Source organism: Mus musculus, chromosome 2 (assembly GCF_000001635.26).
Source record: "Mus musculus strain C57BL/6J chromosome 2, GRCm38.p6 C57BL/6J".
Taxonomy (NCBI): domain Eukaryota; kingdom Metazoa; phylum Chordata; class Mammalia; order Rodentia; family Muridae; genus Mus; species Mus musculus.
The window spans coordinates 74,200,938-74,215,287 of NC_000068.7; the positions used below are offsets into that span (position 1 = coordinate 74,200,938).

Genomic DNA, 14,350 nt, shown 5'->3' on the forward strand with positions numbered 1-14,350 from the left:
GGCCGTTCAGAATAGATGGGACACAATGCTGAGAGAAGAAACTGTGCTGGGGACTCATCGGGGACTCATGGGTTCTGTTGCTAAATCCTGGGGAAGCTTAGAGTCATAGATAGCAGCGAGGGGCCAGAGAAGCAGGTGAGGGAGAAGTGGGGCTCCTGTGGCACTCCGGAGGGAGGAGTGGGGCTCCCGTGGCACTCAGGAGGGTGAAGTGCGGCTCTGCGAGTGTAGACGCAGGTCGCTGTGAAAGCAGCAGGCATGCTGGCAGCAGAATATCAGCCTCAGGCCCGGATTCTACACTGTGCGTGCATAGGCACCCGGTCACCACTCTATTCCCAAGACTTACGTAAGCTCCTGTCTGAAATACGTGAAGAAATGGGCAGGAAATAAAGACATATTTAAAAACAGGCTGAACCTAAATGGCGGTGTATAATGACACCAAGAGACACTTTCTTTTAATCAAACGGGACTGTGGTAATTGTCCTTTTCTTAATGGAGAGGAAGACACAAGAAGACACCTTGGAAAGGCAATTTTGCTCTTGTTAGGGAAAAAAATCTTACAAAATAAGTCTGGGTGTTGTTGGGAGCCGTGCGGTCAGGATTGGGGTGATGACAGCAGCGGCCATAGACGCAGTCACTCACTTAGCTTGGAAATTCTTTATTTCCCTGTGGACCAATATTTGCAGTGCCTTGTAATGAAGCGAAGTATAAAGAAGTGAACATTCCTTCTAGGGGCACCTAGCTAAAACACAGTTTTCAATCTGTCCTTCCGACCCCTATGCAAATGACACCGTTAATAGGCAGCTGTATGCAACACCCCAAAGCCCAAAGGACCAGACGGAAATTCCTTGAATGCTTGCCTGCGAGCACGCTGGCCTTGGAGAGTCAGCCTTGGCACTCTTCTTGCTGCCTTTCTCCACTGCCTATGGTCTTCCCGGCCTGGAGGGGCCATCATCACCCTTCATTGTCCGGGCCCATCATTACAATATTGTTATCATCTGAGCTGGAGTCTGACACTTTATCTAAGACCTTTCAAATAACCCCTTTACTAGGCTTCAGTACCAAACCATTCAGGGCAAATCTCTGCTTTGTGCTTGTCAGCCTTAATAGACTGGATGTCACTTGAGCCTGTAAAAAGTGCCCGCTTCTCAGCTGTCAGTCAGTCCTGGTGGTGTCAGCTGAGAGCATGGCTGGAGCTGGCTGGATTAGAGGGTAGTTACCATAGCTGTCAGGCTACTGACAGCCTGACACCCACACTCCCAACTTCCTCCTACTGTATGCCGTTTCTACTGCGCTCTCTGGACCTTTCTTAAGGTGGATTTCTCTGTTGGAAGCAGATCATGATGTGGCCAGCATCTTTAGAAGTTGGGCTCTTTTGTATCTTGTTCTGATTTTTTTTTTTAGAAAGTCCTTTCCTTTGAGTAACATTTACATTCCAGAGAATATTTTGAATCTGATTTCAACAACACTGTCACCCCCTGACACTTTCCAAGTCTATCAAGACTGTATATTTGTGCTTTCATTATCCCATCATTTGAAGTCGTAGGACTCTCCTCCTGTATAGTAGTTCCTCTGTTCACCCAGTTTGAGTGTGCTTGTTACATGTATGGGGACACATGGACATTGTAGAACAATGGACCAAACACTGTTTTCTATCTATGAGTAGTATGGGACACACCACACACACACACACACACACACACACACACACACACACACACACATACACACTCACAGACACACTCACACTCTCTCTCTCACACACACATAATACACACACACACACTTACACACTCATATCCCACATACACACACACAGACTCACAATACAATCATACACACATACACTCACACACTCTTATACACTCTCTATCTCACACACACACTCATACACGTACACCACACACATACACACACCACACAGACACACAGACACACAGACACACAGACACACACAGACACACACACACACACACAGATACACACACATGCACACACATGCTCTCACACAGAAGGCAGTCATCTAACGGCTAAAACCAGGAGAACAATTTGGCAACTCTCCAAGCCCTGCCCTTGTTTAACACTCACCTCCAGTGTAGCAGCCAATTAGTGAAGAGAATTTAGCCCCTCTCCCTGGATGCCTTCTTTCAGGTTTTATTCCCTTCTGTTCTTTCTCCTTCTTGCGTTTCCTCCTTTCTCCTTTTAACATGAAAGTTTAGCCATCTTACAGTCCCCAGGCTGAACACCAGGCAAATCGATGACTGTGACTCCACCCTTGTACACAGATTCACAGTTGCCTGCCCACATTCCTCAGGTATGTCTGAGATTTATAGGGTTTTATGCCTGGCCAGGGAGCTGAGCTTAATTAACACTTTCATTTACTTAGCTAATAGTTAAGGCTGATTTGCTTTTATTAAATCAGGCGTTGGGACCAGAAATGCAGCTTGGGTACAATCTTAAATTTGGTTGCTCGTCTAACCTACTATGTAAGAAGCACATGCCGGGTGTGTGTTTAGTGCTTTGTGGCTTAAGGGGACCTATGTAAGTCATAAGATATTTGTTGCATTTTGCTGAATTTGAGTTATTTTTTCACTATCTGTACTTATCTGTCAACCTTATATGTACGATATATGGTCCAAGTGTGACTATATGTATGAATATATGCTTATATATTGCACATACATTACACACACACACACACACACATACACACACACACTGTCTGTCTTTCTGTCTACCCATGAGAAAATACTTTCCATATTACAAGCTTAACCAATGGACATTGTGATCATATGATATTCTGTAAAGTGATATATAAACTGGAAGTAGTGCTTGATAATTTAAATTATTTTTACTTGTTATTATTATCTTCTTTTCCTTTCTTCCTCTCCAACTCCCCACTCCTGAGGATTGAACATGGGACCTCATCACTCACACAGGCCAGGCCGAAGGTCTGCCATTGGCTTTGTCCACCCTCACGATCCTCTCGCTTTTGTCCTTCTATCCCATGCCACGATTCTTTTAAATGGCTCCCTAGTAAAAATAATCGATTGCACTTTCATTAAACTTATGAACCCACACTCAAATCAAGAGCCTTTAAAATAAATATATTAAAAACAGCCTTTAGTGGTCTACCTCAGCCCTCATTTCGGTTGTAAGATGGTATGGTTTAAGACCATTGTTTTTGATGAGCTCAGCAAGATGGGTCAAATTAAAGTTAGCCAGTGTCTGTCACCTTGCTAGGTAATTTTGTATTCTTTGTAATTCCAGAAAATTGTTAATGTAACTTTCAAATAAGTGCGTGAAAAGTTTAGTAAACACCGTGGGAAAGGTGAATGGAGGGGAAGACATAAGAGACCTTTATGTTTTCAGAGCCAAAGCTGGAGACATGTATTTTCCACTGTATTTCCTCCTTATTCCAAAAGAAAATGTTTTAAAAATAAAAGACCCTTATATTTCACCTAATTAAATGCTGGAAAACAGCCTTCAATATTATTTACAAGCATTCAGAAGTTTTAATTCAACCAAGTCCCCCACAACCTCCCTGGCTCCAATACACACTCTTTATTGTGCGTTGTCGAGGCTGCTACTCAGAGCCACAATGACCTGAGGTGCAACTGCTCAATTTATTTGGTGGAAAACATCACATTCACACATAAGTGGCTTGTGAGAAGATTTATTTGCAAACCAAGTTTTCTGGCCCCATTTTTTTTCTCCTGAACTTCTCAGGCAAGAATCCCAACAGTCTGAATGCCACTGCAAACTCAACTCTTCCCCGTGAGTGCAGGGCTCCATTCACTCATGCTGCTAGGGGACCGGTCCTAGGTGAGGAATCTATTGGCAGCCCGAAGGCTGAGGAGTATGAAAACGCAGACACCCCAGCAGAGTTGGGCACCATAATTAGCCAAGGTGACAGCCTAATCAAGTTTTGGTGAATACCTTCATTTGATCTGAACCATAAAGCAGTAGGGATATTCCTCATTCTCTTCCCCAATTCCACCTTGGCCTAAATTGCACAATGCAGTCAGTGTGGCTCTGATACACAATAGGGATTCTTGGGCTCCTGTGCTGGCCCCTGAGCCTCTTTTCTTCCCTCCATCTGTAAGACATATGACATTGTAAGATTTATATGGGTCAATACTTGTAAACTTATCATGGTGCCCCCTGGCCCAAACCAAGTCTTTGCCAAAGGGGATGATAATGATGACAATGACGGTGACGATGACGACGACAATGACCATGATGACGATGACGACAATGACCATAATGACGACGATGATGACGATGATGACTACGATGATGATACTATCATTATTACTGCCATTTTTGTCTCAGTCCTGACCTAGTGTCTAAGCTTATGAAAACTAAAGAGACCTCTCATGTTAATCTTCCTACCTGACTTCATTCAATGGCATCGACTCATTTACTCACCCTTGAATTTGTTTACTAATTTACATGAGAGGAACTTACAGGTCTATCATGCAAAGCACTCAGCCAAATGAGAAGCTGCTAAGATGACCATTATATGGCCTTCAAAGTCTTGAATCAAGCGTGGTAGAGAGATATATGGCTATATAATTAGATTTACCACAGAAATATAAAAATATGATGCCAGGATGGGGGCTGGAGACAAGGCTCAGCCATTAAGAGCATTGGCTGCTCTTCCAGAGGACCAGGGCACAATTCCCAGCACCTACATAATGACTCATAACCATCTGAAATTCTAATTGCAGGGGATCTGGCAACGTCTTCTAGTTCCTGAAAGTACCCAGGGTGCACGTAGTGTGCAGACATACCTGCAGGCAAAACATACAAACATAAAAATTATTTTTAAATATGTTTGTTAAAATGTAATTTTAATGTATGTTTAGCATACATTAAGGATGTATGTTAAATATTTTTAATGGGAGCACTAAGGATGTAGCTTTTTTTTTCGTCTGTTTGAAATGTCAGGAATATTGTTCTAGAAAAGGAGAGCTTGATCCGAGACTAGATAAAACAAGGGAGAACATTCTATGTGTGTCTACAGACTTATGTGTGATCAGAGCGGGCATGGGTGGTGATGTGAAGCTGGGACCAGTGGTGCAGAGGAAGAGGGACGAGGCAGATCCAGGGAAGGAGGCTGGCATCCAATACAAGAGAGCTATCTATGTGTGCTAGGTCTTCCCTAGGATTTGGTGAAATCTTTTGCTTAGTTTTGTTTGGGAAAAGTTCTTATAATGTAGTCTAATCTGGCCTGGAAATTGCTATGTAGTCCAGGCAAGCCTTCTCCTGCCTCAGCCTCTGGAATGCGGGGATTATAGGCTTGTGACATCACACCAACTTCCCTACAAAATTCGAAAAAAAATATCATGATTAGTGCTGTGTTGTAGAGAGAGCTAGCCGATTACAATATGAAGGGTGATTTTTGAGACAAAAATTAGCTCAGTGAGGAGAGAACAGAAACCTTCAGGAAGGCAGTAATGGAGACACAAAGCTAGAGCCAAGGCTGGGGATCAGAAGAGAAGGACAGGTTCTGGTTTCTGACTTGGATGAGCAAAGAGGAGAGTGAAGTCACTGGGGACAAGCACACTGGAGTATTGTATGGGCAGGAAGCGTCTAAATTAGAGAGGCTGGGGCACAGGATGGGGTGGGGGGTTAGGGTTCATAGATTGGAGAATATTAGGTAGTTCTTGCCCATAGAATATTTTATGAAAACGTTACGGAAACACGGAGCTCAAGAGTAAGCTCTGGAGACCTGTTGAGGTGGGCTTGGTGGGTGGAGCCATGGCGTAGGCTGGGGTTGCATGGGACGCAGTGGCTGAGGACCAGGCATGATTAGCAAGGGAGCCTCTTGAGGCTTCACTGTTCCTGACCACACAGGGTGGAGGATTCAGAGCATAAGACAGAGCAACTGGGGAAGGAGAGTGACGGTGACCCTGTGGATGGAGGTGAGCATTCTAGCGTAGAAGGAGCTGGGAGTGGACGACGACGATGATGATGATGATGAGGTTGTTGATGATTTTGAGAGAAAGCCAAGTTCCTCACAGAGCAGAGGCTTTCCAGTAGCCTCAGTGAGAAGAGTTCATTTTCGGAGGGCAAGATGCTGGTGTGTATGTGCATGCGTGGTGGCGGGTAGGAGTTAGGGGAAGGGAGGGTGCGAAAGGGGTATGGGGGGTTGGTAAGTAGAGTGGGGGAGGACTTCAAGTTGATGGGGTGAAGTGAGGGTGTAGCTGGCAGGAAGTGGGGTTGAAGATTACAGGGTTATCAGGTTCCCACGGTAGGGCTCAGTCACACTTCTTGGTAGGTGGCTTTATTTTTCTTACCACACCCTTGATTACGGCTTGTAAATCTGTAGGCCAGTTCCTTTACCCACTCGGACATCCAGTTCAAGCGTATGTAACGAACTGGAAAGAATGGGCATCTGTCATCCTCAAGAATCCCAGGTGGGGAAAAAGAAAGCCCTCCCCCCCCCCCCCCCCCAAGTAGCCTTAGATGCAGGTTTTCATTTTGAAGTCTCTCCCTTCAAACTGATTGCATCACTGCCTGGAATACTAGACAGGTAGGATTCCCCTCTTGCCTAACCCTGTTTCTTCCTCTCCACCGGCAGGAATGACAGACAGGCAGGCCTGCACCCAGCAGCTGAGGCACCCGGAGACCCAGGGCTCTGCACAGTTTCTAGCACTTCCTTCTCTAAGCTGCGCCAGCGCCTGCCTGAGCTGAGCCACGAGAGAGGCATCTGTGATACCTGATGACAATCATCTCTGATTAGAGTTCCACCACGCAGCCCAGGCGAGCTGGGCCACAGCTAATTAGCATGTGAGGCCAGCGTGCTGTTTACTGGAACTGTACTAACAAGTTGTAGCTTTTTCCATCACAGGAGAGTCGTTGTCAGCCAGGAACCCTTCACTCCGTCAGTTTAGGGACAAGGCAGATACTCCTTATGCACTACCCCCACGACACATTAATGCATTTGTGCTGAGAGTCACTTTCAGTCCATGTTCCCACCTCTGTAAACTGTCACTTCTAGACATGGTAGTAAAAAATCTGGTGTTGTTCTAAGTGGTCTTGCACTTTTAAATGAGTATCTTTTAAAATAAAAATCTTGGCATATCAGGAAATGTTTCCAATCTAAGAAATGGAGCTAAGATTGGCCTTGGCTTTTGAAGTAAAGAGAGAAGCAGATGTCAAGATTAGAGAGTTAATAGAAATTAAGGACACAAACTCTGCTTATTACTCTAATGTTTGATGTATTGTTCATAAGCATAATGAACTGAAAGATATAGCCCCGATTTCTACTGTAGAATGACCTGGCTTGAAATCATTTTCCAAACTATGTTTCCTAAGATTTCTTTCAATCCAAGAAAGAATGTCCACATAAGTTCTCATTGACCCACGGGGTGACTTTGTCTAGTAGATGTGACTAAGATGTGACATACCATTATTGTAGCGTCTTAGTCCTTTACAGACAATTGGATTCTATCTCAGGACACGTGAACCGAGGACACTGGGGCATGTAGTGTAAATGTATCTACGAATCTCTCACCTATCATTTTAGCATGATTTTAAAATAGTCTTAGATCTTTGTGACAGAGAAAACTCTGGGACATTTTATAAAGTCAGTGGATATAATCAATATCATTCTGGGTACTACAAGAAAACCAAACCTTTGCAATTGCTCATTTTAAAAAACAATATCAGCCCAACCATCTGTTCCCCAAAGCCTCCATTCAAGTGCTCGGTGATCTCATGCTGCCAAATCCTTACTCTTCCCTGAACCAAAAACAGACGCTCAGACTTTCTGAAAGAGAATGTTGAAATAATTCTAAAAGCCCTAGATCAATATCTTTTCACAAACTTTAACATTTATAAGCATTTTAATTTATTTCCCAACAAAAATTATGGCTTACCCACCTTGAAAATATGCATTATGTTCTTAGCACAACTGCATACAGTGGCCTCTTAAAGGGATATAACAATTTTCAACAAAGCCTGTTATGCATATAACATTTAATTCTGATGCTACTTACCATTCATTTATTTATATTTAAGCATCAGAATCATATGTCATGGTAAGTTTCAATAATTCTTTGCTTTAGAAAGTCAATAATGACTTTAGCATGCTCATTGACTTTTTTTTTTGTTTAAATTCCTAATTTAAACTACCCTAACATTTTTTTTCTTAATTAAAAGTAGCATTTTGTTTTGTTTTGTTTTGTTTTACTTTAAACAAAAATTCCCTTTCCAGGTAAAAAGTTGACTGCTAGTCTTTGGTCTGGAGGTAAATTTTACAGCTCTTTTAAACCCATGGACGTGGGTTTCATATTAGAAGTGCTGACACAGCCTTACCCACTAGGTATCGGCATGAACCATATCGCTGTAATAAGCAGTTATTATGTATGTGTAAAAATAATGAGAGGCCATGTCTGAAGAGAGTTAATGTAAAATGCTAAGCAATTATAGTTGGTTACACAGTACAGGTTAATATTCCTTCATATAGCAGGACTGGGTTTTTTTTTTCTTTTGTCCTCCAAAACTAATGAAAAATTTGAGACCTGACTGTAATGATAAGCAGAGATTCACACGTCCTTTGTGTCAAGGCTGTTGCATTAATGCTCTCCCTTCATATAACATTTTGCATAGCCTAAAGCATCTATTAAAATCCTTTGTAAAATTCATGAAACAAAAGTGGTGGGTTGAGTCTAGGGGGAGAGAAAGTAAGCTGCTTATTAGCAAAAAGTCAAAAACACAGAGCCAATTACAGATCTGCACATGGAGGGCTAAGGAACAGCACAGGGAGTAATTCTTTCTTCAGCCCAATGGGCTCAAGCCAGGGGCAGGCCGGATGGAGATAGAGCAACACTGTGAGCGGTAATTAAACAGAAATGTTTGGAGTTAGGAAACATCTCTGTCACAACAGAAGAAAATACTCAACTGAAAAAACTGGTCTGGTCTCACCAAGATGCTAAATTGGAAGGATTTAGGGGTTGCTCCCTAAAGGAGAGACTGGGAGTAGTGGAGAGGAATGGGGGGCTCAGGAGATATGTAAAGAATCCGTTTGGTATTTCAAATGCTCTAAATTAGCTTTTTAAAAAGAGAGAAAGAGAGAGGGAGAGAGAGAGAGCAAGAGAGAGAGCAGGAGAGAGACAGTGAGACTTCCTCCTGAAGCAGCAACAGAAAACTGAATAAACCACAATAAGATTGCCCTTTTTCTGTTATAAACCTGGCATTAAGCCTGTCATGTTCAATGACAGCCTACCGGGCCTCATGCTTTACCCTTTGGAATTTGAAAGATTGGCAGGTGTCATGATTTCCTTAACATAAAAGACCTTGCAGATAATGTGCGCTGTGCACGCTTATTCTCTATAACGCCTCTTGTTCCGTTTGGGTCTCATCGGGTGAGCTCGCCACTCGCCACTCGGGCTGCAGGATCTGGTGCTGCCCAGAAATGGATCTGGCCTGAGGACAGTGTTTACTGCTGGAGAAGCTTGTGGTAGAGGCTGTACTTTTATGATTCTCCTTAGCAGTCTAAACATGTCCCACATTTACAATAATGAGCTGCTTTGTAGAGAGGGGCCTCTCTGAGAGCATTGTTACTTTTCTTTGAAATGTTGAATGCAAACAGAATGGCTCTCCTCTGACTTAAGGCTACAAACCGAGTCCCATTTAAACAATAATCCCCTCTCTTTGCAGCCTCCTACCAGAGCCAGATCCTTTCAGTAACTCCAAAGGGGAAAATGTGGTTAACATTAAGAGAGAGAAACAACCTCTCATGGAAAGCTGATGGCACCTCCAGTGGCACCGCACCTGTCGGCCACCACCCAACCTCACTTGAAAACAGAGTCTCTCTTCAAGAGACTGTTGCCAGAAGAGAAATCTGACATTTTCCCTCCAACCCAAACAGTTGTGGGCTGGGCACTCACCACTCAATAAAATGTTTTAAACTAAAATTTCAATAAAACTAATCTCACAGATTTTTATTTATTTTTGACAGAAAAATTAAACAAAACTAGAGACTATTGCGATAATTCCACATATATTCATCATGTGCCTTGAACAAACACCATGCTCACAGTCTAGAGTCATGAGCGTCTGCTGCGCAGATGTGCAGGTGGGAAGAAAACCCTTGCTGCCATTTAGGTCATCGCACATGTAAACATTGCAGTGGCTAGCTCCAAACCATAATACTTTGGCTGTTTTTGTTTGTTTGTTTGTTTGTTTGTTCTTAATAACTCAAGGAAAGATTTTGAGCTTCAGAACTTTGGTGGCTTCTCCCCATAAGCTGCAGTCAGCAGAGCAATACCGTCAGCCCACATATTAGAAATGTCACAGGATTGCTTCAAGGGAGTGCGTTCTCACACGTGTCACAGAGACTTGGGAGACTGGGTTTTCCTCCCAGAGTCACACTCCTATCAGTTACAAACCTGTACTCTGGGCATTTAGATCAATGATCTATTTCAGCAGGCTTACAAAAGTACGTCTCCACACCTAGCATGTCCTAATCACTACAGCGGCACAGGAAACCAGGTAGGACCAAGCAAGGAAAGGAAGACAGAGAAAATTGATCCCCTTCTCCTCCTGGCCTCTACCCTTCTGTTGAACACTTTACGGAAATGTTGTTCAATTTTATTTCATATCGGTGCTACATATTATATATGCAGCAACTTTTTCATTTTCAACTTTGATATCACTACTGTTTATTTAATTGCCATGAAATATTTGCTACTTAGAAATAAACTATGAAGTGCTAAAACTCATTGATAAAGAATACTAAACATTGCAAAAAGAAATAGCCAGACCCCATTTAAAAAATATTTTGGTCAGTTTTGTTTTGTTTTGTTTTGTTTTGTTTTGTTTTGTTTTGTTTTGTTGAGACAGGGTCTCCCTGTGTAATAGTCATGGCTGTGCTGGAACTCACTATGTAGACATGCTGGCCTTAACTCACAGAGATCTGCCTGTCTGTCTCTGGAGTGCTTCCAGTCCCCATTTTTATAAGTAAGTTATAAACAATGAATTCTTTACAAAAAGTTCTACACAGATCTCTTTTTTGAATTAAAGAAATTCCTTTCTTTCTTTTCTTTCTTCTTGTTTGTTTTTATACTGGCATTGTCAATAATGAACAACAACAAAAAAAAAAGTACCACTACTTTTAAATGGCGGTATTTTTCTCTCCAGTGATTTAGCAAACTTTCTAATTTGACTGGACAAGACGATGTCATTTTTAGAGAGGTAGTTGTGTATGTATGAAAGAACATATGCAACATAAACTTTAATTGCAAATCACAATATTAAAAAATATTAAACATTCAAGGTCCCACCCAACTAAAACCACAGTTTCTCAGATGCCTCCATTCTACCTCCCTGAGGTACCTACTATCTTGAACTTTCTATTTAGACATTTTATGAATCTCTTTAAGGCAATGTTTTTATATATGTGCATTCCATTTGGTTTTGCTTGGGCCTTTATAAAATGCTACCTTGTCATACGTGGTGTTGAATTTTCTTACTTAGTACTATGGTTCACCTGTTGTGTGTGCCTGGTGTTGTGTGTCTCTCCCCTTTTCCCTACAGCATAATAGTCCGTTGTGTGACTATGACACAATCACATAGCCACCATTTTCTCTGTGGATACTGACTAATCCAAGCCTTTCTGTTTGTCATTCTTATAAACTTGGAACTTTCTTATCTTTGTTTCTGGTGCACTTAGGAAAGAATTTCTCTAACACTGACAGTTTTTTTTTTCCTCCAAAGAATCTCACAAAGAGCAGAGGAATTTGTTTTTTTTTAATTCTCTTTCCTAATAACAAGGCCACTGAGTTCCTTGGACTAAATTAATCTCATGAACTAAACTAAACTAATAAATAAATAAATAAATAAAAGTAAAAAAAGAGTTAGCTTTTATGAATGTAGGACAGTGGGGTTGTAACTCAACAGCAAGGAGTGAGTTTGCATCAGGGAAGGGCAAAGCCCTGGTATCGAGAGGGGTATCAGATGTTTTTGAGTAGAAGAACCCAAACCCCTGCTAATGGCCGCTCAGTTCCATTGGCTACGACCAGGTTGGTTAATGGACCATCAGCAGAAACGGAAATGAAATCACTTCAAGCCGAGTGATTCTGCAAGCTTGGTTTAGGCTGCCTTTTTCCTTCGACAGAGGGCTGCGATGAAAACCACATAGAACAGAACAAAACAAAACAGGAAGAGAGGAAAAATTCCATGTGACTTCTATCTTTGGTGAAGAAATGGAAATACATGTTTGGCAGGAGCCTTCAGAATTCTCTGAACTATTACCTCCTCCTAGTTTCACTAACATGTTAACCTACTTACAGCAATTAGTGCTTCATTAGTAAGGCTAACTAACTGTTGCCGGGCCCTGTAATGACTCGCCAGGCTTTCCAGATACAAGCGCATAATCAATGTTTTCCAATTACTTCTATAGTGCAGCCACTATTTCAAATAAACTAGATAATAATACAAAGCCATTACTGGAGCTGAAGTAGCAGAGGCATTTAATTGCAAGGCAGTTCTTCTCAGCTTTTAAAATTTTTCACACTAATGAAGTGTCATACAAAAAAGTTGTATTGATTTTTCCACCACATGGCTTCAACCACAAATATGTAATTATCCCTTTTATATCTAGCTGGGGGATTAAAATAATCTATAGTATATAGCCTTTACTTATCCCTGATGGGTTTAGTAGTGCTTTTACCCTTTTCAAAATATGCGGCCCTTTGATGAATGAACTTTAGGCAAAATGTTGCTTTATCTGTTTCAAACCTTTGCTTTTTAAAGTCAGTTTGTGTGCAGGAATTAAAGTCTGAAATCACAAGCTTCCAGACCTGAAGACGACATTCCAGTACATTCGCATACTATTCCATTCGCTGAAAGCATCATGGATATTTTTTCTCCACTACAGAAGTCAACATGGGCGGATGTAATAGCTCGGTGTTTGCACCTACATTTGCATTTCACTATACTTACATTTTTATTTCCAGCTAACACTTTATTAACCGCATTATATTTTAATAGGAATAGAGTGGCTTCTACATTAATTGGAGCCAATTCTTTCCCAGGCTTTTCAGGGGGCGGGGAGGTAACAATAACCCACTGGCATTAAACTTCTTATTTTCTCATTACAGTTTGGTCAATAAAGGGGGGGGGAAGTATTTTCTTTATAAAAAGAGAAGGTCATTATAAGAATAAAATGAATTTTGCAGAGACCAGGAACTAATGTCAAGAGCATGGGCCTTTTTAAAAAAATTACCTCATCTTTTTTGATCTTTTTACATATAAATCGGTCTCTTTAAACTCTTTCTTCAGTTTTCTTTCTTTTCTTTCTGAGAATTCTTTGGTTACACTTTAACATTATTCCAGTTTTGTTTAGTAGGTTCGAAAGCGAGGAGCATAGCTTAAGTGCTGATGAGACAGACTATCTCCCACAGCTGAGCGGCACGGGACGGCTCGCCACCCCAAAATTCCAGGGTGTGAGCGTTTCCCCTGGTTTGCCTTTGTGTGTTGTGTGGCTAAGGACACATCGAAGGTCAGATTAATACACTGTGTTTCTGGCTCTGAAAATCCCACCAAGCTGAATGTGGGCACCAAACATGTTAGATCTCAACACCAGAAGACCCTGAAGCAAAAATTAAGTAGTATAGAGATGCGAAATTAGTGTTTTATGGACATTTTCAATCCAGCTCATTGACATTTAGGATGTTTTCAGCAGAACTCTTGCAGCAACTACACTAACGGAATAGGTTCTCTATCCTGGTTATCATACACATGTAGGTTTCGATCTTGACTGTTACTTTAATCTTGTTTTTAAAAACTTGCACAAAATACCTTTTAAGATCCAAATTGTCATATATACAAATGTGCCATGCCATGTACATTGTGAGATAAATCAAGCATAAATACATATTTAAAACAAATAAAGTAATGGATTTCTAAAGCTGCTACAGATCCTACTTGGATCCATTCACACAAAATATCCCCTCATACAAAATAATTTCAGAGTAAAGATGGGGCAGGCAGACGAGGGATGAAAGAAAGATGAAGAAATGGATTCATCAGAGCAGTCTGGATACCAGGAAGGGCGCTGTTTATTTTCAAATTAATTTGCTCATAATTTGTTTTAATATTGTCTCTTTAAAAAAAAAGTACCCTTAATTATGTTTCCTGCTATTCTGCCTACCTGAAGAATTGGTGTCTCTGGCTTTGTGTTGCTTATTTCTCTTACAATTTAAATCATTGAGATAATTGCCATTGGGGATCCAGAGAGGCAGTGGTTATGGCCATGTTTGGGATGTAAAACTACAAGGATACAGCAACACCTACTTCCACGTGCTCTATACAGAAGATGTACATCCCTCAGCGAGGG

At 41.5% G+C, this 14,350-nt stretch overlaps 1 long non-coding RNA gene across 7 annotated transcripts; it reads left to right on the forward strand.

Moving 5' to 3' along the window:
• Positions 1–2,143: 2,143 nt before the first annotated feature.
• Positions 2,144–9,964, forward strand: Gm31534. 7 transcript variants are annotated; one of them, XR_374671.3, is made up of 4 exons: positions 4,708–6,085; positions 6,335–6,422; positions 6,587–6,795; positions 9,670–9,964. It is a non-coding gene; the product is annotated as a predicted gene, 31534 (long non-coding RNA). The 7 variants fall into 7 exon arrangements; XR_003953853.1 differs by lacking the exons at positions 6,335–6,422; positions 9,670–9,964 and adding an exon at positions 2,144–2,311 and having other exon boundaries at positions 5,860–5,927; positions 6,587–7,092; XR_374666.4 differs by lacking the exon at positions 9,670–9,964 and having other exon boundaries at positions 6,587–7,092.
• The last annotated feature ends 4,386 nt before the right edge of the window (positions 9,965–14,350 follow it).